The sequence below is a fragment of the Lissotriton vulgaris genome, chromosome 3_1 (assembly GCF_964263255.1).
Source record: "Lissotriton vulgaris chromosome 3_1, aLisVul1.2, whole genome shotgun sequence".
Taxonomy (NCBI): Eukaryota; Metazoa; Chordata; class Amphibia; order Caudata; family Salamandridae; genus Lissotriton; species Lissotriton vulgaris.
The window spans coordinates 1,641,629,137-1,641,653,377 of NC_141689.1; positions in this window are offsets into that span (position 1 = coordinate 1,641,629,137).

Genomic DNA, 24,241 nt, shown 5'->3' on the forward strand with positions numbered 1-24,241 from the left:
ATTTCTCACCTAATGGACTTGGGGTTGGTGCAAATATTGGACATAACTACTTGTCCCAGCAGGGTCCTTACATGCCTAAACCATCCAATTGGCCAATGCCTTCAAGGGCTAAGACATCTTGCCATGGCTTCCTAAAGTGCTATAGCTCGGGTGTGCCCCAAAATTGGACCCAGGAAAGAGCTGGATTTACCTTGGCTAGCATAGAGATGTCCAGCATTCCGAGGTCTAGAAGCAATGGGGCCACTGTTGTTCTGGGGGTAAACTTAGTAGGTGTTTTAATAGGGGTTTCTTGATAGCAATTAGCTCTGAGACAACGGAGTAGCCCCAGTTTTCGGTGCCATACAGGTCTGCATTCTGAGCTGGTAGCTTATTCACTTTGAGAGTGGGGCAAACAAAGCATGCGCTCTTCCCCCTGGCAAAGTGAGGTTTGTCCCTACACACCGGGCAAAGAAGTTGCAGCTCCTATTCATATCTTTCTTCTGCATTAAAATTTTCAAGTGTTCAAGTACATAAATTCTCGCACCTGAACAAGGTTTGAATTGACCAGCCTAAAACTGTTCATTGTCCCTTTATGGGGGAGGAATATCCTTAAATTTGTGTTTGATGGACAGATGGCTCACATATTTCTTGTGCAGATTTCAACAAATTTGACTGCAAGTCCATATGTGTCTTGGAGATCAAGAAGGTGATATCTTCAAACAAACATATGGCAACTTGAGACCCTTCTATCTTTGGGCCATCATTCAAGCATGCTTCATCAACTTCTAGAACCTGATTACTCTACAAGCAGAATAATAGGGAAGCTAATGAGCAGCCCAGACAAACGCCTTTGCTGTCAGGAAATGGGTCAGCAATTTCCCCTGTGCATCCCCAGTATACTCATGCAAAATGTCCATCATGGAGCCTAATCAAGATGTGAAACAGCCCCAACAGAATACCCTGGCCATGAATCGTCGACCATAGGTGATTCGTCAGGAGGTCGTCAGGCAAAGTCCAGGTCTATAAATACCACAAAAAGGGTTTCTTTCCCTAGCAAAACTTATTTCTGGAGTAAGTAAAATCTAATGTAGAGTAATAAGAAGTATTTCTGTCCTCGGTCTTCTAGAGTATGTAGTTCTGGCCTGGAGATTGCTTGAGGTTTGACACACGATATACTACACCAGAACAAATTGGTATTTTTTGGTCTTACTCCTCCCAAAAGATCCTGCCTTCCTGCCTTAAGTTATACTCTCACCTCTCAATTTCCTTCTGAAAGGTTTTATAGTACGACCTCTTTAGTTTGATTATTTTTGATAGCCGACAATATGGCTCCCTTGGTTGATCTGAAAAGTTAATTAAGTCTGTTACAAGCTCGCTAACTATATAGTGAAGCTGACTCCCCATATAACACTGATATTTGATCTTGTTCCCGCAATGGAAGGGATCGCCCATCCTTTCTCTTTTCGCGAAATAGTTTAATATGGTGACTGGGTTCACAAATAGTATTAAACTTGCCAGCGATCAATGTGATGTGGTTTATTTCTGCTAGCTCTGCGATTACCAACCATGCGAAGCATATCATCGCTAAATACACCAAAGGGCCTAATCAGACTTACTAAACTGTTACAGGATGACAAGAAGTCTAATGCACAGCTATCTCTCACACCACTAACTCCACCACACTGCTATGCCCCGCTGCCCCGCACGCCATATTGAGAAAAGAGTACACCTCTTGCTACACTTGCTACGCACCTCACTAAAATGCTTCCCACATAGGAGTGTAACAAATGCAACCTGCTGCCTATCATTACGCTTGGAATATATTGTGTCTTATCTCTGTGAGCTCAGACACTGAGAGCCTTCAAGCAGTCCCAACTCCGATGTGGACTGATTTGCCGCCCTCTTCCTGCAGGTCACTAATGATGCATATTCCTCCTCAAAATAGATAGCTTTACTAAATCTTCCACGGGGAAAATGGCGGCTTTGTCCACTCTCAGGTGGGTGAAAGTGTATGGTCAGAATCTCCGATTCAACCGATGCTATGAACTTCTCCTTTTGAGCAAAATGGGTTTCAACAGCCAAGAGTTAGGGCTGCGACAGCTGCACACATTGGAGGCTGACACCAAGAGAGAGAGAGAGGATATTTAATAGCAATCAGCAAACAAAACAATACAGTGTGTTTGGTTGGCTGTGCTCTACATTAAAGAGCTAGATGATGTGTCCATTGCATAGCATAAAGAACAAAGTTAATGAAACAGTGCACGTGCATACACAGTACCTTTCGATCATTTTGACTCCTGTTTGCACAAGGGGAAGAACAGATGGGCTGGGGAGCAAGGAGTAAAGATAAGACAGTACAATTAATTTCCCCCTGGGAGGGTTAAGGTGGAGAATTAAGGTGCTTTATCCCTCTTGATACAGACAGGCATCACTACCGAAGGACACATCTAAGGATGTGCAAAATCATATACCAGAGCTGATGGGAAGGGGGAGGAGTGAGCTGTGTCTTTTCACGAGACAGGGGATAAGGCTGGAGGCTGTTTTAACATTAGAGAAATCTAAAATGCGATACATAATTATACACTTTTACGTAACACTGATAAAAAATATGATATGCAATAAATATAAAAGCCTACGAAAGACTACACTGTCAACAACACACTGCGCCACAGTGTACCGTGCTACCCACCTGAAAATGAGCATCTTTGACCCGCAATGCAGTATAAAGTGCTATATATATTCTACAGAACAATACTATGTTTATACTCCAGGGTGGACAGGAATAATTGTCCAGTGTTTAAAGCACTGTCTTCTGTCCATTTTCAAATACCTGTGCATGTAAAGTACCAATGTCATGTACATTTACTCAATGCTTTTATATAAATTACATCATTATTTACATACAAGGCAAAGTGGTACTGAGTTTGACACATACACAGCATTAGAGCTGCGAGTTCATAAAGATGCCGAAACATTGAGGGAAGTTGTTAACACAACCTTCACATTAGCTGTGCGATCTTTAACTTCCTCATTAGGAGAACTATGGTAATTAGGATTCTTTTGCAAACACCACACATCTAAGGTTCTGATTACGAGTGGGTCGGTTATTTCCTATCCATGGGTAAACCCCTCTTAACACAGGGGTTAGAATTATGAGTTTGAAGGTATTCAACGCATCTGATAATTATCGTATGCATTAAATAACTTAACCTTCACTTCGACAGGTCAAACCTGCAGAAATATAACAGGGCAAAAGCATACTGTATTCACAATTTTATGGGGATTTTGGTGGGTTAAACACCAAAATCTGCATGTTAGTCTCCGCAGACTTTTAATAGGTGTTATTTATCAAACCTGATTAATAATGTTCCCATTGGTATTATAATTTATCAGGTGTATTAAATAACACCTAAACTCGTAATCAGACCCATAGTATTTCCTTTCGTGCATTTCACCAAGAAAAACCTGGTGAAGTCCTTTGGGAAAAAGTTAAAAATGGGAGCGAAACCTGCAAGCATCCATGCACAAATACATATTCTCGCTGTAATTCCCCATACCCAGTTGAAAACTCATCAAGACCCAATATTTCTGGAATTTGTAATTATCGTACCTCCAGTATTAGTAATTCTGCATGCTGGATTATAGATTTGGGGTTTCCACACCTCTCATTGTCAGGATCTTGGATGCTGTATCTGCTGAGTGTAACTGAGCATTGAGGGTCTTGTTTGTTGCACGGTAGTGATAAAGAGAAGCATGCAATTAGGAAGAGAATAATGAAACCTGACCAGCATTTTTCTGATCAGATGACAACATGTTTGTACCAAGTCGACTTTCCTTTTGTCCATCTTCACATCTCCTTGTATGTTATTCAGTGCAGTTAGGCATGGCTCAGGTGCTTAGTCAACAAGCATTTACAATGCAATGCTTTTGCCTTCGTTAAAGTTAGAGCTATTGGCATTGCTCTTGAATTTTTTTTTATTTATGTTTTTTTTAACATAAATAAATGGCATTGTCATTTACAATAGCAGGGCAGGGCACAGGGAAGGGGGGCGAGGAGAGACGAAGGAGAGCCGCGGGCTCAGGGAAGGGGGGGCAAGGAGAGACGAAGGAGAGCTGCGGGCTCTTGTTGTAATGCTTGCATGGATGAGTTGGTGGATGCATGCATGGGTGCATGCATGGATGGGTGTGTGGATGGGTGTATGGATAGATGCATCGATGGGTGGATGGATAGATGCATATATACAGCCAATCCCTCAACAATTTATGCAATCCACCAACCCATCCAACCAACAACACATCCATGCATCCACCCATACATCATGCATACATCCATCCATCATGCATCCATCCACCCACTAAGTCCCACTCCGACCCCTCTAAATATAACTCATTTTTTCTGTATATAGAGATGACTGTATTCACTAGTATATGCAGTAGACCTTTCTACTCTAACATTCCTATGTGACTCTTGCAGTACATCTATTCATATCCCTTCCATATGTATATAGAAATATAACGAGAATCAAGTCTCTTCTTTGTGTGAGTACATTTCAATTGTTTTCCTGTTTGTATCTTTTACTTAACGCATGTAAATCAAAGTCCTTAGGTTTGGCAACTGGTTCTTATGTAAACCGCTCTGACACCTTCGGGTAAGGTTCGCGCTACATAAAATCACATTAAATAAAACTTTAACCCACAAATCCAACCATCCATTTGTGCCTAGGCTTACATTTTACGGCCTCGAAGCACACAGAGAAGGGACAGTTTACTAAGTCGAGGCTTTGTAGGGTGCATGGCAGGGGACAGTTTTAGGCGCCAAGGGAGGGTAGGGAGCAGAGTCAGAGTACTTCACGGAGGTAGGGGGCAGTTTTTTATTGTTCAGGGCAGGGGGCAGCGGTACTTTTTGGAGCATGGCCTTATTTTAAAGGGCTCAGTTCAGGTGGAGGAACGGCACAAAACACCAGGCAGACAGAGGGCAGAAGGACACAAAAACGAGGGGAAACAATTATAACTGAGGGCAGATTGGCACAAAAAAACAGGCAGACAGAGGGAAGAAGGACACAAAAATGAGGGGGGGTGATTGTAACGGAGGGCAGCATGGCACAAATCACGAGGCAGACAGGGCAGAAGGACACAAAAACGAGGGGGGGGTGATTGTAACAGAGGGTAGAACGGCACAAAACACCAGGCAGACAGAGGTAAGAAATACACAACAAGCAGGCAACAGAGGCACGAAAACAGGGTCACAAGCAGGCAACAGAGACAGGGTCACAAGCAGGCAACAGAGTCACAAGCAGGCAACAGAGGCACGAAAACAGGGTCGCAAGCAGGCAACAGAAGCACGAACACAGGGTCACAAGCAGGCAACAGAGTCACAAGCAGGCAACAGAGTCACAAGCAGGCAACAGAGGCACGAAAACAGGGTCACAAGCAGGCAACAGAGGCACGAAAACAGGGTCACAAGCAGGTAACAGTCACAAGCAGGCAACAGAGGCACGAAAACAGGGTCACAAGCAGGCAACAGAGGCACAAGCAGGCAACAGAGGCACGAAAACAGGGTCACAAGCAGGCAACAGAGGCACGTAAACAGGGTCACAAGCAGGCAACAGAGGCACAAAAACAGGGTCACAAGCAGGCAACAGAGGCACGAAAACAGGGTCACAAGCAGGCAACAGAGGCACGAAAACAGGGTCACAAGCAGGCAACAGGGTCACAAGCAGGCAACAGAGTCACAAGCAGGCAACAGAGGCACTGATGAGGGCGGTCGCTGCACTTGCTCAACCTTTTCAGACACGGTCGGCATTCCTGACTCGTTAAAAAATAAAAATTAAAAAAACAAAACTAATTGCTTAAGGCCCGTTCTCTCAAAGACAGGGGGGCCGTTTTAACTGGGCCGGGTAAGTAAGCACGTTGCGGCTTAATGACTATTCACGGTATGCGTGGATTGCGCAATTAAAATACAGTAGGGGGCAGCGTCAATCATCGTTCCCCTCCCCTGCCTAACTCGGTCTATGTTATGAGCCGAGTGTCTCTGCCTGGTCCCATCGAACGAAGTGCTGGTACAACTACTCTCATGATGCACTAGTTTGTTAAAGCAATACCCAGGCTGGAAACTGATTTACCACCTCGCACAGAACCCTCGGGAGACCTTCCTGGATGTTTGTTCTTCCACCCAACTTTTCAACGTTTTTTTTTTTTTTTTTTGGACGTATGACGACAGGAGAGACCTTTTCCTTGGCAGTATATGAGAACGTCAGTGACAGGCAGTCATACATACCACTGGTGTTGAGTCATTATGGGTGATCAAACGGAGGAAAGTGAGTTACTCAGCCCTGATCTAATAGGCCGGGATGCGATGTTTTGCTACTGGTACGGATTGGCATGAGCTGGGCCCTGCGCGATATTTGTAGGCCTCCCTTGTGATCTCGATACACGAGGAGATTGAACTGTAATGGAGCCGTCGTACAGAAAGAAGCAGCTGCTTCATGTGGGATAGTTTTTTGCACAGAGTGCTGTCAGAATGTCACTTTACCTTTAGGCATTCTACGATTAAGTTTTCGAAGAAGGGACGGAAACCTCCCGGCCAAATATGACTGCAGATGTAAGATTGAGGGTCACATGTTGCTGGGGATCGAACCGTGACACTTGGCCTTGTTAGCGCGGAGCTCTAACCAACTGAGCTAATATACCGCTTTAACTTGAGCAGACCCTACGCTGTGTCTGAACCAGTTGCAACAGGTTTCAACTCACTGCCGGACAGCAGGGGAGGGGGGGGGCCTGTGCTCGCGCAGTGGTAGGATATAGCAATAGTCACGAACCATGAGGAAAAAAGCTGTGTATAGAAACGCTTTGTGTTTTGGGAGCCAAAGCATCCGCCATCTAAGAGTTCATGTTATAGGTTATTGGCGGGCCCCAAGTGTTTTTTTTTTTTTTTTGTTTTAAATGTATCGCAGGGGGCGGATCAATACTTCCCCACTTCTGTGCTATAGTCATACGGCTGCCACAATAAGATGTAGCTATCACTGTCTGCGGCTCCCAAACCTTCTCAGCCGAAGATTTACCGGAGACAGCTCTCGTGACTCGCAATGTCCTCATGTTCTATATATAAATGCTCGGGGCCTCCTCTGGGTGAGTCTCGAGGGAATGCTAAACTCTGGACTAGACAGTAACGCCCCTAATTTAGCTTTACCATTTTAGAAATTTCTAGTCGACCCCATACCAAATAATAATAATCCACGTTTGTAAAGCGTCAGCAATTTACACATAAGGGTCCCTAGTCGTTGGGGGACGTCGGGAAGATTAAGCAAGTGTTGCCCAACGATACATGGTGCAACCCGTAGCTGAGTGAGTTTTTGTCGCACACGTTATTCACTGGCAACAAATGGCTCGCCTTTACGAGACGTGGCCTAATAGCATAGCTTCCGGAATTTTGCATGACATAACGTAATGTGCATTTGTAAATGCACCTTGGCCCTAGGGCAGCATGGCGTTGAAGGTAAGATGTTCCTTGTTACCCAACTCAATGGCACTCATTTTACAGACTACAGAAGGATAAAAGGCTGAGTAGACCTGCCGGGATTTGAGCCTGTGATTATGAAGTCACACACAGGCCTCCTACAGTAGACATTAGTCCACTAAGATACAAGACCCAGCATAATAATTTTAAACTACTGTAACATACCATTATGCTAGCTACCGCTCGGTGCATGACAGCATTTTAACCCATGGCTATAAAGGTCTTAGGCTGTGAAATGTTTCCGGCCGGTTTCGAACCGGGGGCCATTCTCGTGTGAGGCGAACATGCTAACCACTACACCACAGGAACCCACATGTTAACCATCGTCATGCAACAGTCTCGCCATATTCTTTTATGAGAACTATGCCCGTGATATCCTTACTTTTTGGTCCCCGAATTTTATTCTCACACAGGCCCTCAGGGTCGTGTGACTTTGACCTCTGTGTGCCAGCCGCTGCAGGCTCCCTTCACCCCCGAAACCAAACAGGTACTACTACTACTTATTGGCAGCTCTCATACGACCCTTCCTTTGCTCCCTTACCTTGCCATAGCCAGTGTCTTGTAACAACCTGCGCTTTCTCTTCCTTCGTTGCGTGGGGAAGATGGCAGGGGGGTCTTGATCCGCGTCCCTGCTCTTGGCTGCCGTCCTTCACTCCGGCGGTGCTCACGTGGGCATGTTTCCCCGCAGCTGGTACCTTCTCGTTGTAGACGATACACTGGGTAAGTTTGGGGCAGTGGGGGAACATGGGCTGTCTGTGCCACTCCCGGGCGGAACTCCCCCTACGTTCTACTAAGCCCTATCCCCTGCCCAGAACCTGCTTCGCTGCGAGGTTCGAGGATACGTTCCTCCTTGGTATGCAGGAGGCGGTCCAACCCAGACTCACCAGCTGCAGCCGGTGCGAACCTGGTTCCCGATCTCCAAGGACGGCAGCTCCTGGCCGTAAGGTTACATCCTCCTTCTCCTCCGCAGGCCAAACTCAGGCCGAGCCAGGTAGCTTCTCCCTTGGCGCCCCCGTACACGGCGGACTGCCGGGCCCTAGCAAAGGCTGATCCTCGGGGGTCCTGTTCCGGTATGCGCTGGGGACCTCACCCGACTCCTGCCGGGGGGCCGTTCTGTGGGTTCAAGCCCACCCCGTCCCCTTACAGCTACCGGACATTGAGGGCCCTGGGTCGTAGTTCTGCAGCAGCCCGGGCAGCGTCTCGAGATGCTCCACTAGCGTATCATTGGGCGGGCTGTGAGCGGGCGCACCTCCCTTGCTTTTGCCGTGTTCCCAGCCCCGACCCACCTGGCAGGGGCTTCGCCTCTTCGCTAGACGGCAATGCACGGATCGGTTCCCTCTGCGGGAGGGAGTCTCAGAATACCAGGAGGCCGCCTCTGATCAGCCTGCGGATGAAAGCAAGCACTCACCTGGACTTCTTCCGGGTGCCGTCAATGCCGGAACAGATTTGGGGGCGTTCCCGAGAACAGGCTTTCGGCTGACGTAGCCAAAAGCCAAAAATTCTCAGGAACGCCCCCGAATCTGGTCCGGGATTGACGGACAGAGCCGTCTTCCAATGGCTAGCCTCCATTTATGGAGCTAGCCAATGGAAGACGGGGGCGGATTCCCAGCCCCATACTATACTCATTAGGTTTTTCCTAGCGCATGCGTACTTCGTACGCATTGGCTAGGCAAAACCTAAAAATGTGCATCGTTGCACATGGTTGTGTCTTCTTCCACACCTCCCTCTGCACAATTTGACGAATTGAAGACTCAATGCTTGCTATCTGTGCTCAAGTGGTAATGGAGTCAGATGATTCCTGTGATAGGTTCTTGTTTCCCCAGAAGCCTACACCTCCAGCGTTTTCCATCTCCCCATTTTCCACTTATTCTTTTTTCTCTTTCCTCATTCGAAAATCTTGCCCTCCACCTTTTTTTCCATTTTTGCTCTTTTCAATGTTTTGTGTTCTGCACTCCCTTTATCATCTTTTCCTACTTTCTTCTCTCTCTAATGCCGCCCTCTTTTCTAGACTCCTTTTCCACTTATCAGACTCTATGGGGCATATTACCAAGCAATAGCGATAATTATCGCTATTGCTTGGTTAGAGACAAAAATTTACCGCTGAGCTGCGGCAATTTTTACTGCAAATAAACCTTGGTATTACCAAGGTTTATCGCAAATGCGATAAAAATCGCCGCAATGCATGAATATCGCTGAAAAGTCAGCGATATTCATGCATTACCGAGCTAATGCTCCTAGCCATGTTATCTACCTCCCATTGGATAGCATGGCTAAGAACTGCTCAGGGCAGGTGTTAGCTTTTGGAGATATTCGCGCTTAGCGCGAATATCTCCAAAAGTTGGTAATAGGAGATAGCGATGTTAACGACTGTTTTCAGTCTCTAACATCTTGGCACGCCCACTTTGCATGTCATTAGTGATAAATATCACTGACATGCAAAGTGGGGCCCAAGATGGTCGCTATCTCCTACTAGCTGTCGCTAACTGGTGTTAGCGACAGCTAGGTAATAGGGAGATAATTTTATCTCCGCTTTCTTGGCTTTTAAAGCCAAAAAAGCAGAGATAAACCCCCTTGATAATATGCCCCTTAGTTCTCTTTCTTCTATCAAGTTCCTGCTTGTTTTTCTCTTCTTGTCTGAAGAATTTGAATTTGAATTTAAAAGCATTTGTACAGCGCTCGTTTACCCAGCGGTTTCATGGCGCTAGTGGTGAACAGTTGGCGGCAGCAGCTAAACAGATTAAGTCAGGTAGGCTTGCGTGAAGAGGAAGGTTTTAAGATTCTTCCGAAACAGAGGGTAAGAAGGTGAGGTGCGCAGGGTAACCGGAAGGGAATTCCAAAAGGTTGGAGCCAGGACAGCAAAACTCGCTCCGCCCGCCTTCTGCTTTTTATAGCGAGGGATGGTAAGGAGGGCCAAATGAGCCGAGCGAAGTTCTCTGCCTGGACAATATGGCTTAATGACAGAGCAGATGAATTCAGGAGCAGTGCCCGATCTAGCCTGGTACGTGAGGCAGCCGAGTTTAAACAGGGTGCGCTCTCTCACAGGGAGCCAGTGCAGTGTTTTGAGTAGTGGGGTGACTCGGTGATATTTAGGTAGGCCGTGGATCAGGCTGGTTCTGCACCAGTTGTAATTGATGGATCGCGTATGCAGGGGCCCCATTATAGACTATGTTGCCATAGTCTATACGGGACAGTACCATGGCCAACATGATTATTTTTAAAGCTGAAGGAGAAAAAAAACGGGAAACTTTCCTAATTACTCTCAGGGAAAAGAAGCAGGAAGAAACCACGGAACTGACTTGTGAGTGGACAGTGAGTTGAGGATTAAGAAGGATTCCCAGGGTTTTTACTTTGGACACAGAAAGTGGAGGGACACCAAGGGAAGGGGGCCAAAAGGAGGGGGACCATGGACTGCAACCTCCTCCGGTCAGGACCAGCTCGGTCTTGTCCGGGTTAAGTTTGAGGTGGCTGCAGTTCATCCAGTCTTGAATGAACGTCATTACTGTCTGGACGTTCAGGGCAGATGAGGGTGAGTGAGACAAGTAAAAAATTAGCTGGAGGTCATCCGCGTAATTAAACACGGTGACCTCCAGTTGCTGTAACATAAAAATGAGGGGAAAAATGTAAAGGTTGAACAAAAGAGGGGAAAGTGATGAGCCCTGAGGGTCCCCGCACTCTACCTTGCGAGAGGCCGCAGCAAAGCCAGTCAAGCGGACCGCTTGAGTTCTCCCAGCTAGAAAGGACTCCAGCCAAGAGAAGGCTAAGCCTTCTATGCCCGCCGCCCTGACACGGTTGAGGAGGATGGAGTGGTCCACCGTGTCAAAGGCGGCGGATAGGTCTAGGAGAATCAAGGCTTGCGGAAGGTTGATGTCAATACCTTCACGCAACTTGTCCATGACTGAGATGACCACTTTCTCTGTAGAGTGCAGGGGACGGAAACCGGCTTGACAGGGGGAGAGGCAATGATTTGCCTCAATGTGGGTGCTCAGGGTGGAGGTGATATGGGTTTCAAGAACTTTTGCAAGGTAAGGGAGGAGTGAAATGGGGCGGTAGTTGGAGGGGGAAGAGGAATCGGCGTCCAGTTTTTTTAAAATTGGGATGACAACCGCCGATTTATGTGGGCTGGGGACAAAACCGTGTGCAAGTGAATCATTGAGAAGGGTCAAAGGGGGAGTGGGACAGGCTGAGTAGACTTCCCTGAGGATACAAGCAGGGGCAAAGTCCAGGGGAGAGCCTGATTTGACCCGATGAAGCAGGGGAAGGAGGGTGTCATTGGTTAGTAATGGAAAGTTGGTCAGTTTAACAGTAGTGGGGGGAGGGGAGGGGTTAACAAAAGTAGAGGAGGGCGGAGGAATGTTGTGTTTGATTTTGACGACTTTGTCTATAAAAAAACTCGTTAAGCGAGTCACAGAGGGACTGGGAAGGGGGAATGGTAACCGTGGCTCTACTGGATGAGGCAAGTTCGTGGACAGTGGAAAAAATTTCCTTCGATTGGGACTCAGTTATCATTATCCTGTTGGTGTAGTATTCGGCTTTTGCTTCCAGAATGCATTTTTTTTTAAAATTTTTTTTTTATTTTTGTTCCTCATCTCAACCATGGCTGGCCCGTCAGTACCGTGGACATGGAAAAAAAGAGATGTGGAGAGTAGACATGCTGCCTCAGTGCAGGACTGGTTGGGGTGCCATCGTATTACGGAACCGACAAGACCCTACAGCTATGCCGTTATCTCACTCAATCTCTGGCCCCTATGCACCCATCGACAGGTGAATGCCATTAACCAGATTCCACTATTGCTGTTACCACTGATTCGCCTTAAAACAAGGACAACAGTGATATAGCGAAGAGAGTGTGTCATGGCTTCGTAATCATTGGAACTGGGGAAAAAAAAAAAAAAAAAACCCAGCTCGAGTTATTGGGACCAATCAAGTTTCGACCAAAAAGCTCTTTTATCTGGTTTTCCAGTCCTGGAAAGATCCATTTTAGATATTTGTAGCATGGAGGAACACCAGTCGTATAAGGTCGGGGGAGAAGCCTCTTTCCAGCGCCTGCAAATCTCTCGTCGCGCCGCCAACATTGAGTAGAACAAAAGATTGTTGTTAGCATTACGTTTCGTGTCCACTACACCAAAAATTACTAAGCGGAGATCTATGTTCACGATGGAGCCTGTTGAAGATGTTAATCTGGTGCCTATTGATTGCCAGTAAGATATTAGACGTGGGCATTCGTAAAACATATGCGCATCCGAGGCTGCCTTTTGGCCACAACGGGGACAAGCCACTGGTATACCTGGTGAAAATTTAGACAACCTCTGAGGCGAATAATAAGCCCTGTGGAGAGTAAAAAGGTGGTTTCTACGAAGCCAGGCAGGTTTAACGATATCCCAGAGAACATTGCAGGAGGTTAGCCAAAGTTCGTGCAAGTTTATTGTAGGCAATAGGGAGCCCCAGAGCTGGTCTGGAAGATGGAATTCTCCGTCGATCTCTTCTAAGATTAAATTATAAAAGAAGGAGACCTCCTTGGGTGCTGGTGGCCTATCGAGTAGAGAAGATTCCAGGTGGCTAATTCCTCCTAGAGGTGGTTGTTGTCGAAAAGGTGGCCCTATTTTTTGTGCTTGTGCCCAACTTGAAATTTGTAGGAATTTTAATCTAGAGAGATTGGGACCTACCAGGCTGACTAGGTGCTCCCAGGAGAACATATCCCCTTCAAAAAATAGATCTCCCCATGATGATATACCAGCGTCTTTCAGTGGGCTAATCAATGTGTCTTTGGTCCAGCCAGGGGGAGCAGGAAGATCCCATATAGGAGATCTATTAGAATGGTAGCCTATTTTGGTAGCAACTCGAAGGTTATACCAAGTTCTTGCAAGGTCCTGCAATACCTTCAGTTTGATCTTCTTAAAGAATTTAGGGTCTCCAAACTTAAATAAAAAACCTGACTGGTTTAGACCCTCACACTGCAATAATGCTGTGAACATGAGCCCGATGCCTTGATCTGCTGGAGTTTTGAGTAACATACGGGCATGTGTCAACTGAAAGGCCCAAGCACAAATCTGGAGGTCAGGACCAGCCAAACCACCCTTCTCCCTACGTCGCCTCAGTTTGGTCCAAGCAATTCTGGCAGTCTTATTCCTCCAAACAAATGAAGTAATGTCACTCTGCATCTTTGCTATCAGTGTTTTCTCAAAGTAAAGTGGCAAACTGTTTAAAATAAAAGTCAACCTTGGTAGGATAGACATCTTAACTAAGTTTGACCGACCCAGGAGCGATAAAGGAAGATGTGCCCAGGAGCTCATTAGTTTCCTACATTCTTTAGCCACTAAAGTAAAATTTGTAGAGGCGATCAACTTTATATCCTTTATGATCTTTATGCCGAGATATCTCATATTATCACAGGGTTGCACAGGAAGCCCCACTGCTATGCCATTCCACACCATGACCTCAGTCTTCGTGGCATTAATTTCGTAGCCAGAGATATTGCCAAATTGTTGTGCTAATTTTATGGCTCTCGGAAATGCGGAATTGATGTCAGAGGTAATGATCATAATATCATCGGCATACAGGGATACTTTTTTTGTCCAATCTCTATATCTAAAAGGTGTGATTTTAGTATCTTCCCGTATTTTTTGAGCAAATGGCTCAATATATAGATCGAACAGGAGGGGTGAAAGCGGGCACCCCTGCCGGGTGCCCCTTGTGATGGTAAATGGTTCCGACAGACCCCCATTAACCAGTACCGAGGCCGAAGGGCTATGGTACAGCAATTCCACCGCTCTACGAAAGGCCTGTCCCACGCCAAATTTTTCCAAGGCCCCCGACAGGTATACCCAATTGACCCTGTCAAAGGCCTTGGCTGCGTCCAACGTGAGAATAGCCAAAGGCAACGATGAACTAGTTGCCATGTCAATCGCTCCTATTAGGTCATAAGTCAGCTCAAAAAGCTGGCGGCCTTTAACAAAGCCCTTTTGATTTGAATGTAGAACTGAAGGGGCGACCTGGCCCAACCTTTTAGCTAGCAGTGAGGCGAAGATCTTATAGTCTGCGTTGAGTATTGAGATAGGGCGATACGAGCCGCAGGCGGTGGATGCCTTTCCTGGTTTCAATATTAGCGTAATTGATGCTTTATTCCAGGTTATGGGTGGTATATCGCCAACTATCAGGACTTGATTAAATAACCTGGTAAGAAAAGGGGCAATGTCAGGTACAAGATGTTTATAAATCTCTGCCGGGAGACCGTCAGGCCCCGCCGCCTTCCCGTTACTGCTTTTGAGTATGGCCTCTGATACCTCTTCTACCGTTATAGGCTGGTCTAAAGAGGCCGCTTGTTCAATAGTTAATGATGGGAGTGAGATTTTGTTAAGCCAATTTCTTACATTATCAAAGGAAATGTTGTTGTCTTCACGGTAGATGGCTTGAAAAAAGTCTTTAAAAGCTTTCCTCGAGACGAACGGATCCCTCGACCCCTCACAGTCCGGCTTCCGAGCCAAACACAGCACCGAGACCGCCCTCATCGCCGCCACCGATGACATCCGAGCCCTGATGGACAATGGAGAAACAGCGGCCCTCATCCTCCTAGACCTCTCCGCGGCATTCGACACGGTCTGCCACCGCACCCTAGTACGGCGCCTCAGCAACATCGGAATCCAGGACAAGGCGCTGGAATGGATCATCTCCTTCCTCGACGGAAGAACACAGAGAGTCCGCCTACCACCGTACAAGTCAGAGGCCTCCGAAGTCATCTGCGGCGTCCCCCAAGGATCATCTCTGAGCCCCACCCTCTTCAACGTCTACATGAGCCCCCTCGCGGCCATCGTACGCAAACACAACCTCAGCATAATCTCCTATGCCGACGACACCCAGCTGATCCTCTCCCTGACCAACGACCCCGCCGCCGCCAGAGCCAACCTGCACGAAGGGATGAAAGAGGTAGCCGAGTGGATGACGACCAGCCGCCTGAAACTGAACTCGGACAAGATGGAGGTCCTCATCCTGGGCTCCTCACCCTCCGCCTGGGACGACTCCTGGTGGCCTCCCGCCCTGGGCACCGCACCCAAACCGACAGACCATGCACGAAACCTGGGCTTCATCCTGGACTCCTCCCTCTCCATGACCAGGCAAGTCAACAACGTCTCCTCGGCGTGCTTCAACATCCTACGCATGCTACGGAAGATCTTCCGGTGGATCCCCACAGAGACCAGGAAGACCGTCACCCAGGCCCTCGTCACCAGCCGACTGGACTACGGCAACGCCCTCTACGCCGGTACCACCGCCAAGCTCCAGAAGAGACTCCAGCGGATCCAAAACGCCTCAGCCAGACTCATCCTCGACATCCCACGAACCAGCCAGATCTCCGGACATCTGAGAGACCTTCACTGGCTCCCCGTCAACAAGAGAATCACCTTCCGCCTCCTCACCCACGCACACAAAGCCCTACACGACCAAGGCCCGAGCTACCTCAACAGCCGAGTCAACTTCTACGCTCCCAAACGCCACCTCCGATCAGCCAACCACGCCCTCGCCGCCGTCCCCCGCATCCGAAGAGCGACTACAGGAGGAAGGTCCTTCTCCTACCTGGCCGCCAAGACCTGGAACTCCCTCCCGACCGACCTGCGCCTGACCCAAGACCACCTCTCCTTCAGGAAGAAGCTGAAGACCTGGCTGTTCGAGCAGTAGCGGCTCCCCCCCCCCCCCAGCGCCTTGAGACCCTACGGGTATGTAGCGCGCTCTATAAGTGTCACTGATTGATTGATTGATTGAAAAGCTGACCTAATCTCTGGGTCAGATGATACTGTTCCCAGGCCAGTAGATATCGACTCAATATTGTTACGGGTCTGGTCAGTTCTTGACTTCCAGGCTAAGAGTTTGCCCGCCCCTTCGCCAAATTCAAAATTAGCTAACTTGCTAGCTTCCCACCTTTGCAGGATGCGTTGGTTTAGAAGAGAAGCTAACCGCCCTTTAAGCTTTGACAAATCCTCCTGTTTAGCCAAAATGACATGTTCAGGAGCATTGTCAAGACTGTCTAACTCAGTTTGGACAATCGATATATCTGCCTCTATCAGCGCGACCCCTTGGGTATACTGTTTTTTACGAAACGAAGTTTTGTTCTTGATGACACCTCTCAAAAAACATTTGAAGGCGTCCCATACTGTACTAGAGCAAGCGGAACCAATGTTAACTTTAAAGAACTCTTGTGTTTCCACTCTAATATATTCCAAGTCCTCGGGAGATGTGAGGAGAGACCTATCGATTGACCATGATCTAATGATGGGTTGGGATTGAAACTGAAGGTCAAGGAGCACCGCCGAGTGATCCGACAGATGGGATGGTACATGAATGATACTCCTTACTGATTTTTCAAGAGCTCTGGTTATTAGGAAAAAGTCTATCCTTGACCTGTGGCGATACTTATAATTTCGAAAGGAGAAGCCGATTTTCTGCCCTGATCTCGCTCTCCATATATCAATAAATCCATACTGATGCATAGATTTTAGCAAGAACTCTCTGGATTTTGAGAGAGCGAGTTGTCGGGCAGAAGTGGACTTATCCAGTAAAGGGTCAAGCACAATATTAAAATCTCCCGCTATTATCATTGGTTCTGGAAAGTGCAAGAGCTCGGAAAATAGAGAGGCGAGGGCGGAGGGGTCATCCCGATTAGGCCCGTAATATCCAACCAAGGTGATGCGTACACTACCTAACATAACAGCCACAATTACCCATCTACCCAAGGAATCAACCTTCTGTTTCAGGAGTCTTGATGTAATAGTTTTTTTAAATAAGATGGCTACCCCTCTAGTGTTAGTTATTTGAGAGGTGGCAACAATAAAGTCTATCCACCTGTTTTTTTTCACCAAGTCTGATACTTCAGTTTCTACTAAGTGTGTCTCCTGGAGTATGATGACCTGTGCATCAAAATCACGGATGTATTGTAAAATTGTATTAGATCTAGGTTTGGTGCGCAGGCCATTAACATTCCAGGAGAGGAGTTTAATGGTACTCATATTTAATATATCTAATGATGCTAGGCCCTGCTGACTTACACACCTTAATATTACTTGGAGATACACAATTCGTCCATTTTTCACTTATACAGTTATCAGCCGCCTGTTTAGAGATGAGAAACTTTTTGTTTTTTGTAACCCTAACCCTTGCCCACAAACCCCCCCCCCCCCCACCCATGAGGAACCCCAAGTGGATCAACCGGAGTGAACCGGTGTGTGATACCCCTGACCCAGTCTAAGCTAAAGCAAAGCGTTGGTGAAAATAATGTTTAAGGGCTAAATAGATCTGATGGCAATTAGACCTATTATAGTCATAAACTGTGTTAGATTGAGTTACATTGGCTGTAGCTCTAAGAGGGTTTTTAGAGGTATATGTATAATTTTGAGCACCCTGTGTTATATTTCTCGTGATTTTATTTTATGAAGTTTATATATTTCTTTTCATTTTTATTTTTTTTGTTTTCTTCTTTCCCCTTTTCTACCACTTTCTGTTCATTTATCTTTTTTCCTTCTTTCTTTTTTTTTTATCTTTATCTTATCATTATTCCTTTCGTTCTCCTTTCATTATTTTCCACATTCTTGTTCTTATTTATTTATTTATTTGTTTTTGTTATTCTAGGATAACTTATTTTCTACTCTGCTTCACTTCTGCTACTGAGGTTTATGTCAACACTCAGCAATAAAATGAAGGGTTATGCAGAAAACACTCGAGGTTATTGGTTACAGATTAATCTATGATCAATTTTTTTTTTTAGAAGTGCCAATGGTCATTAATAGCTCATCTGCGGCCTGAACTGTGCGGACATTAATTATTTTATTTTTAAGCATGATCTTCAGTGCAGCAGGGAAGCTAAGCTGCACTGAGGCCCCTAGATCTCTAAATGCCTCCATTCTCCTACCCAGCTCCCACTGCCTCTCGAGGGTCGCCCTTGACAGGTCTGATCGTACCTGGAAAGAGAAGCCCTCTCCAGACAGGGATTTTTGTTTAAGGGCAAGGTTAAGGATGTGATCCTTCAAAAGAAAAGTGTGGAAGTTCACAAGAATCTTACGGGGCTTTGTCCGCTGCAAATTGCGCCTGAAGGGATCCCTGTGAACCCTTTGAATGTCTAGGCTGAGCTCATCCTCTGAATGTGTTAAGTTTAAAGATTTTATGAGGAGTTGAATAATGTAAGTTTTGATGTTGGTTCCTTCACTTCCCTCTGGTACATTCAAAATGTGAATGTTGGAACGCCTCGCGTTGTTTTCCAGGGTCTCCATTCTGTCAGCTAATAGAATGTCCTCTTTTTTAAGTTTCACTATTTCTTCTTTGACATTATCTAATTCTAGGGACATTACCGCAGTTGTCTCTTCGAGCGCCCCAGTTCTAGAGAAAAGTCCGTCAATTTTATTATCCAATGATTCACAGTAAGTTCTAATCTCTTTTTGGATTTTGGATGACTCCTGGAAGCCTCGCTTTATGTCGGCCGACAGGTTAGAGATCATGGTTAGGACTGAGAGATCAAAAGGAGAGGCAGAGGCAGTAGGGTCTGCTGTTGATTTTGTTGCCAAAGTATGAGGAGTATGAGAAGAGTCAAGAGGTAGTTGCAGTTGGATGTTATGATCCTCATTTAAAGGGCCCTCCAATATTGGGAATTGTTGATTGTCCCACTCTAGAGCTACTGCCTCAAGATTTGCGTCTGCTTCCAGGCTGGTATGTTTACCAGGGAGGTGAGAGTGTGCATCTTCAGTGTTGCTTGTAAGTGCTGCCATAGTCAAGTCTGCCTTTTTGGGACTCATAGAACTGCTAGGGCTATTGCTGACACTACTACACTGCTGTATTGATACCTCTGGAGTCGGAGCTGTGTCTGCTGTTGCAGTATTTTCAGTGGGTAGACTCTCATTATGCAGCGCTCCTTCCATGTTTTGTGAGCGAAGGGCCATACAACTTGATGTAGCAGGGCTGGGAGTTGTTTCTGAAGGCGCACCTGTGAGAGGGGAGCCGCTCTGTTGGAGGTTCAAAACCTGAGGTATGGCCTTAAAATAAGAGCGCAGAGAAGGTGTTATCCTGGAACCAGAGTCCAGAACTGATTTAAGCGCCTTGGCTTTTTTGGCTCTTTTAGGTTTAACCTCTGAAGAGTGCATTTTTGTCAAGTCAAGTCAAGTCAGAGAATTTATATAGCGCACTACATACCCAGAGGGTCCCAAGGCGCTTAGAGAGGGGAGGGAGATTACTTGTCAAATATCCACGTTTTAAGCTGCTTTCTGAATGCTAGGTGGTTCTGGGTAAGGCGAAGGTAAGCGAGGAGTGAGTTCCATGTTTTAGCAGCCAGGTATGAGAAGGATCTGCCGCCCATGGTGGTCTTGTTGATGCGAGGTACAGTGGCGAGGGCTTGGCTGGAAGAGCGTAGTTGGCGGGAGGGGGTGTAGAAGGACAGTCGTGAGTTGAGGCATTCTGGTCCGATGTCGTAGAGTGATTTGTGTGCGTGGGTTAGCAGTCGGAAAGTGATCCTCTTATTGACGGGTAGCCAGTGGAGGTCTTTAAGGTGACCGGAGATGTGTTCGTTGCGTGGGATGTCTAATATGATCCTGTAAGTTTGCAAAACATACAGATAGATTGTCTTTTGAGCGGGGTCATAAGTTCTTCTCCAGACTCGTTCGGCCCTTCTTGCAGCTAGTTTCTTTACTTTGAGGTCGGGAGTAAACCAACGGTTGGCTGCGTGGGCCCGTTTAACTGAAAGCCGCTTTAAGGGGGCGAATTCATCACCTGCCGCCGTGAGCCAGTTGTTAATGGCGGTCAACTGAGAGGTGGCTGCAAGGCCGGATAGATCAGGGCTAGATTTGGCCAGGGCTGAGCAGAAGGAAGGCATGTCTATTTTTCCCCATTTCCGAATCCAGGTGTTTTTGGGAAGGGGAGGTTTGACCAGAGGCGCTAGGGCAAGGGAAAACGTAATAGTAGAGTGGTCTGACCATGAGCATGGGGATATGATGGGGGGTGTGGATGGAACATTCAATGTCCAGATTTGGTCTAGCATATGACCATGTGAATGGGTGGAACTATGAATAAGCGGCACAAAATTCAAACTATTCATAAGGCTGGTAAACTCCTTGGATTGAGGGCTTTCGGCAGGATCATTAGGCCAAAAATTGAGATCCCCTAGAACTAATACAGATGAATTGTTAATTACCCGGGTAGCCAAAAGGGTCTGGATACTGGGAAGAAATGAAGGAGTCGATTGGGGGGGGCGGTAAATTAGGACAAAAGTGAGGGGGGCTTGGTGAGAAGTAGAACGAGCTACAAGGTAATCAACATCAGGAATAGGGGGGGAGGGGAGGATTTGAAAATTAAAATCAGTACGAGCTATTAGGGCCACTCCTCCACCCGCTTGCCTTCTGGACGATCCGCTCGAATGGCGGAATATGTTGGTGGTAAGGCGGCAAGCACATTGGGCAGTGAGTCAGTCTTGAACCAGGTCTCGGTTAAAAAAAGGAGATCTGGTTCGTTAGAGTCGATGTAGTCAAAAAGTTCGTATTGATGATTTACTGCGGACCTAGTGTTTAGGAGAGCAGCCGAGGTGGTAAACAGAGGAGCAGGGAGGGCTGGGAGTGAAGGGGGAGTAGGGGGAGGTGTAGAAGATAGTGAGGCAAGATGTGACACTCTCCCAGGGGGGGAGTAGGGAGGGGAGGTGTATAGACCGAGATGTTGTAGATAGGTAGTTGTAGAGGGGTTAATACTGCCGGGGACCCAATAAAGGCATAACTGGGACGGAGAATAGGAGATGAAACCAGCAGCATCTCGAGCCCCTGGCCCCGGTCGGCCGGGCGCAGACGGGCTTAACTCAGGCGCAACTCCGGCGCGCCTCCGTCGCGCCCGCTGCGCTCGTCCGCTGCGCTGCCTCATATTGCCTGTTTAAATAGGGGCGGAGCGGCGGGGGAGTGGCAGGGCTGTGATGGGAAGCTAAGCCCAAGCCAAGATGGCGCCCGCTGCCGCTGGGAGCCCGCGAGAACACGATCAGCCCCAGCCGGCAGCTCACACCTGAAAGCAAAAAGATGTCAGGACCTTCATAAATTTAAAACCAAGTTAGTGGCAAGTTTAAAAATCAATGTTTGCCGAAATGTCGCCTCCGCTCGCAATCAGCGAGCGAGATGTAAGGGAAGCAGCAAACTGTCCAAGTATAGACCAATCAGCCCACTGCCACCGGGCCACTGGTCAGACACGAGGAGAGAGGAAGGACGCGTTACTAAATAGGGGCGGAGCGGCGGGGGAGTGGCAGGGCTGTGATGGGAAGCTAAGCCCAAGCCAAGATGGCTTCTTCTGGAGGTAAAGTGAATGCTCTCCAGGTTAGAATGCTATGATGGTGGTCATGGTCTTTCCTTGTCACACTTGTGCTCAATGTCTTTTTTGGGTTATCGTCCGTGGGCCAGCGAGTTAAATCCTGTCTATAGACTCGAGGCAGGCTCTCATATGTAGGAAAAGTAGAGGCTCTTCTAGAACAAAGCCATCACACTGCTGAAATGAAGGTCTAAGCTTGCATTGTCTCTCTAAATTATGTGAGTCACCATAGTACAAAAAGTAGCTGCAAGTGCCTAGCAGCAGGGTAATTGCCCCTGGAAGACAGAAATCCACAGCTTCAACTAAAATAAAGCAGCAGTTATGCGTTGATGCAGTATAATGCTCAGTGGCATAGTGGCCTAGTATGTCGGCCTCTAGAAAGTCACTCTGTCTCACCTAATGTTTTTTTGTTTGCTTATCATTTTTTACCCCGGATTGCAGCCAAGCTTTCCCTTTCCAGTGATCCACTCACTTGTAAGACTGATGCAGGGCTGTATGTCAAAACTAGAAAATAAAAATAAAATATCAAACTCCAACAATATTGTGTTCAAGTTAGCAACTTAAACAATGTTGTCAGGGTAAGCATACATAGGGTAGTGCAACTTTGCTGTTCTAACCGCATCTACTTACCTTGACAATATTGTACAAGCTGAAATTGTGAAGTAGATATTGTTGCAGGTCAATACCTAATATCTAACCGTTGAAATTATGGTAACACACCCTGTCCACTGGCAGGTGCGTGAACGTGACACCACGTTCTGCTTGCTCCTGCATTTTGATCTCTTTGTATGGACCGACATTGTAAAATTGCCATTGACAAGCTACAATGGCTCTAAGACTAGAGCTACCTATACAAATTAGTGACATAAAACTGACATTAAAGACACCCAGGAATTTTGCAGGCTCATTAACCAGGTGTTCCACTGATGATTTTCCTGTCCTAGAGAGACATAGGGACATCTGCCAATAGGGTCAAAATACCCAGATTTCTGCCTCCAGGCTGAATGCCAACAAATCACTTATGAGCTGATATTTCCCTTTGTTCACTTTATTATGTTATTCAACCATGGTTACTTTGCACTCCTTTTCTTCACTCTACTGAAGAAGGAAAAATATCCTGAAACACGTGTCGAGAGATACACAGCACTGGCTGCACCAACAAGGGTGAAAAACTAAAGCCTGACACCGAAGAAAGTGTTATCCTGCAATGCATTTATTATGATGCATCGGGGCAAACTGAGTGCTGGAGTTTGAAGCAGTGTTCGCCCACCTCCTTCCTATTTGAAAAGGCTCCCTTGGGCTAACGAGCTGATGAACTCTGGTTGATGCCCCTGTGCCCAGCGAGTGAGACCTGAGAAGACTTTGGGCAGCATATCCAGCACCCCCAAAAAAGTGTTGCTCTCTACTGAAGAAGGACAATTATCCTGAAGCAAGTGTCTAGAGATACAAAGCACTGACTGCACCAACAAGGGTGACAAACTAAAGCCTTACACCAAAGAAAGTGTTATAATGCACTGCATTTATTATGATGCTTTGGGGCAAACTAATTTCTGGAGTGAGAGGCAGTGTGCGCCCACCCCCTTTCTATTTGAAAAGGCTCCCTTGAGCTAACGAGCTGACGAGCTCTGGTTGATGCACCTGTGCTCAGCGAGTGGTACAGACACCTGAGAAGACTTTGGACAGCATCTTCAGCACCCCCCAAAAAAGTGTTGCTATCTTCCGAAGAAGGACAATTATTCTGAAACACGAACCAAGAGATACACAGCACTGGCTGCACCAACAAGGATGAAAAACTAAAGCCTTACACCGAAGAAAGTGTTATAATGCACAGCATTTATTATGATGCATTGGGGCAAACTGAGTGCTGGAGTGAGTGGCAGTGTGCGCCCACCCCCTTCCTATTTGAAAAGGCTCCCTTGAGCTATCGAGCTGACGAGCTCTGGTTGATGCATCTGTGCCCAGCGAGTGGTACTGAGACCTGAGAAGACTTTGGGCAGCATCTCCAGCACCCCCCAAAAAGTGTTGCTATCTACCGAAGAAGGACAGATATCCTGAAACACGAACCAAGAGATACACAGCACTGGCTGCACCAACAAGGGTGAAAAACTAAAGCCTGACACCAAAGAAAGTGTTATCATGCACTGCATTTATTATGATGCATCAGGACAAACTGAGTGCTGGAGTGTGAGGCAGTGTGCGCCCACCCGCTTCCTTTTCTGCACTAAATGTATCAGTATTCATGAATGTTTAATTATATGATATCTTCAGCACACGCTGGTTACATTAATGTGTTTACATTAGATCTTTATTTATTGACCAGCTGAAGTCGAATAGAAATTCCACCCGTGTGTATACATGACTCCCTAACTGTGGCTCCCTTGAGCTAACGAGCTGATGAGATCTGGTTGATGCACCTGTGCCCAGCGACGAGTACAGAGACCTGAG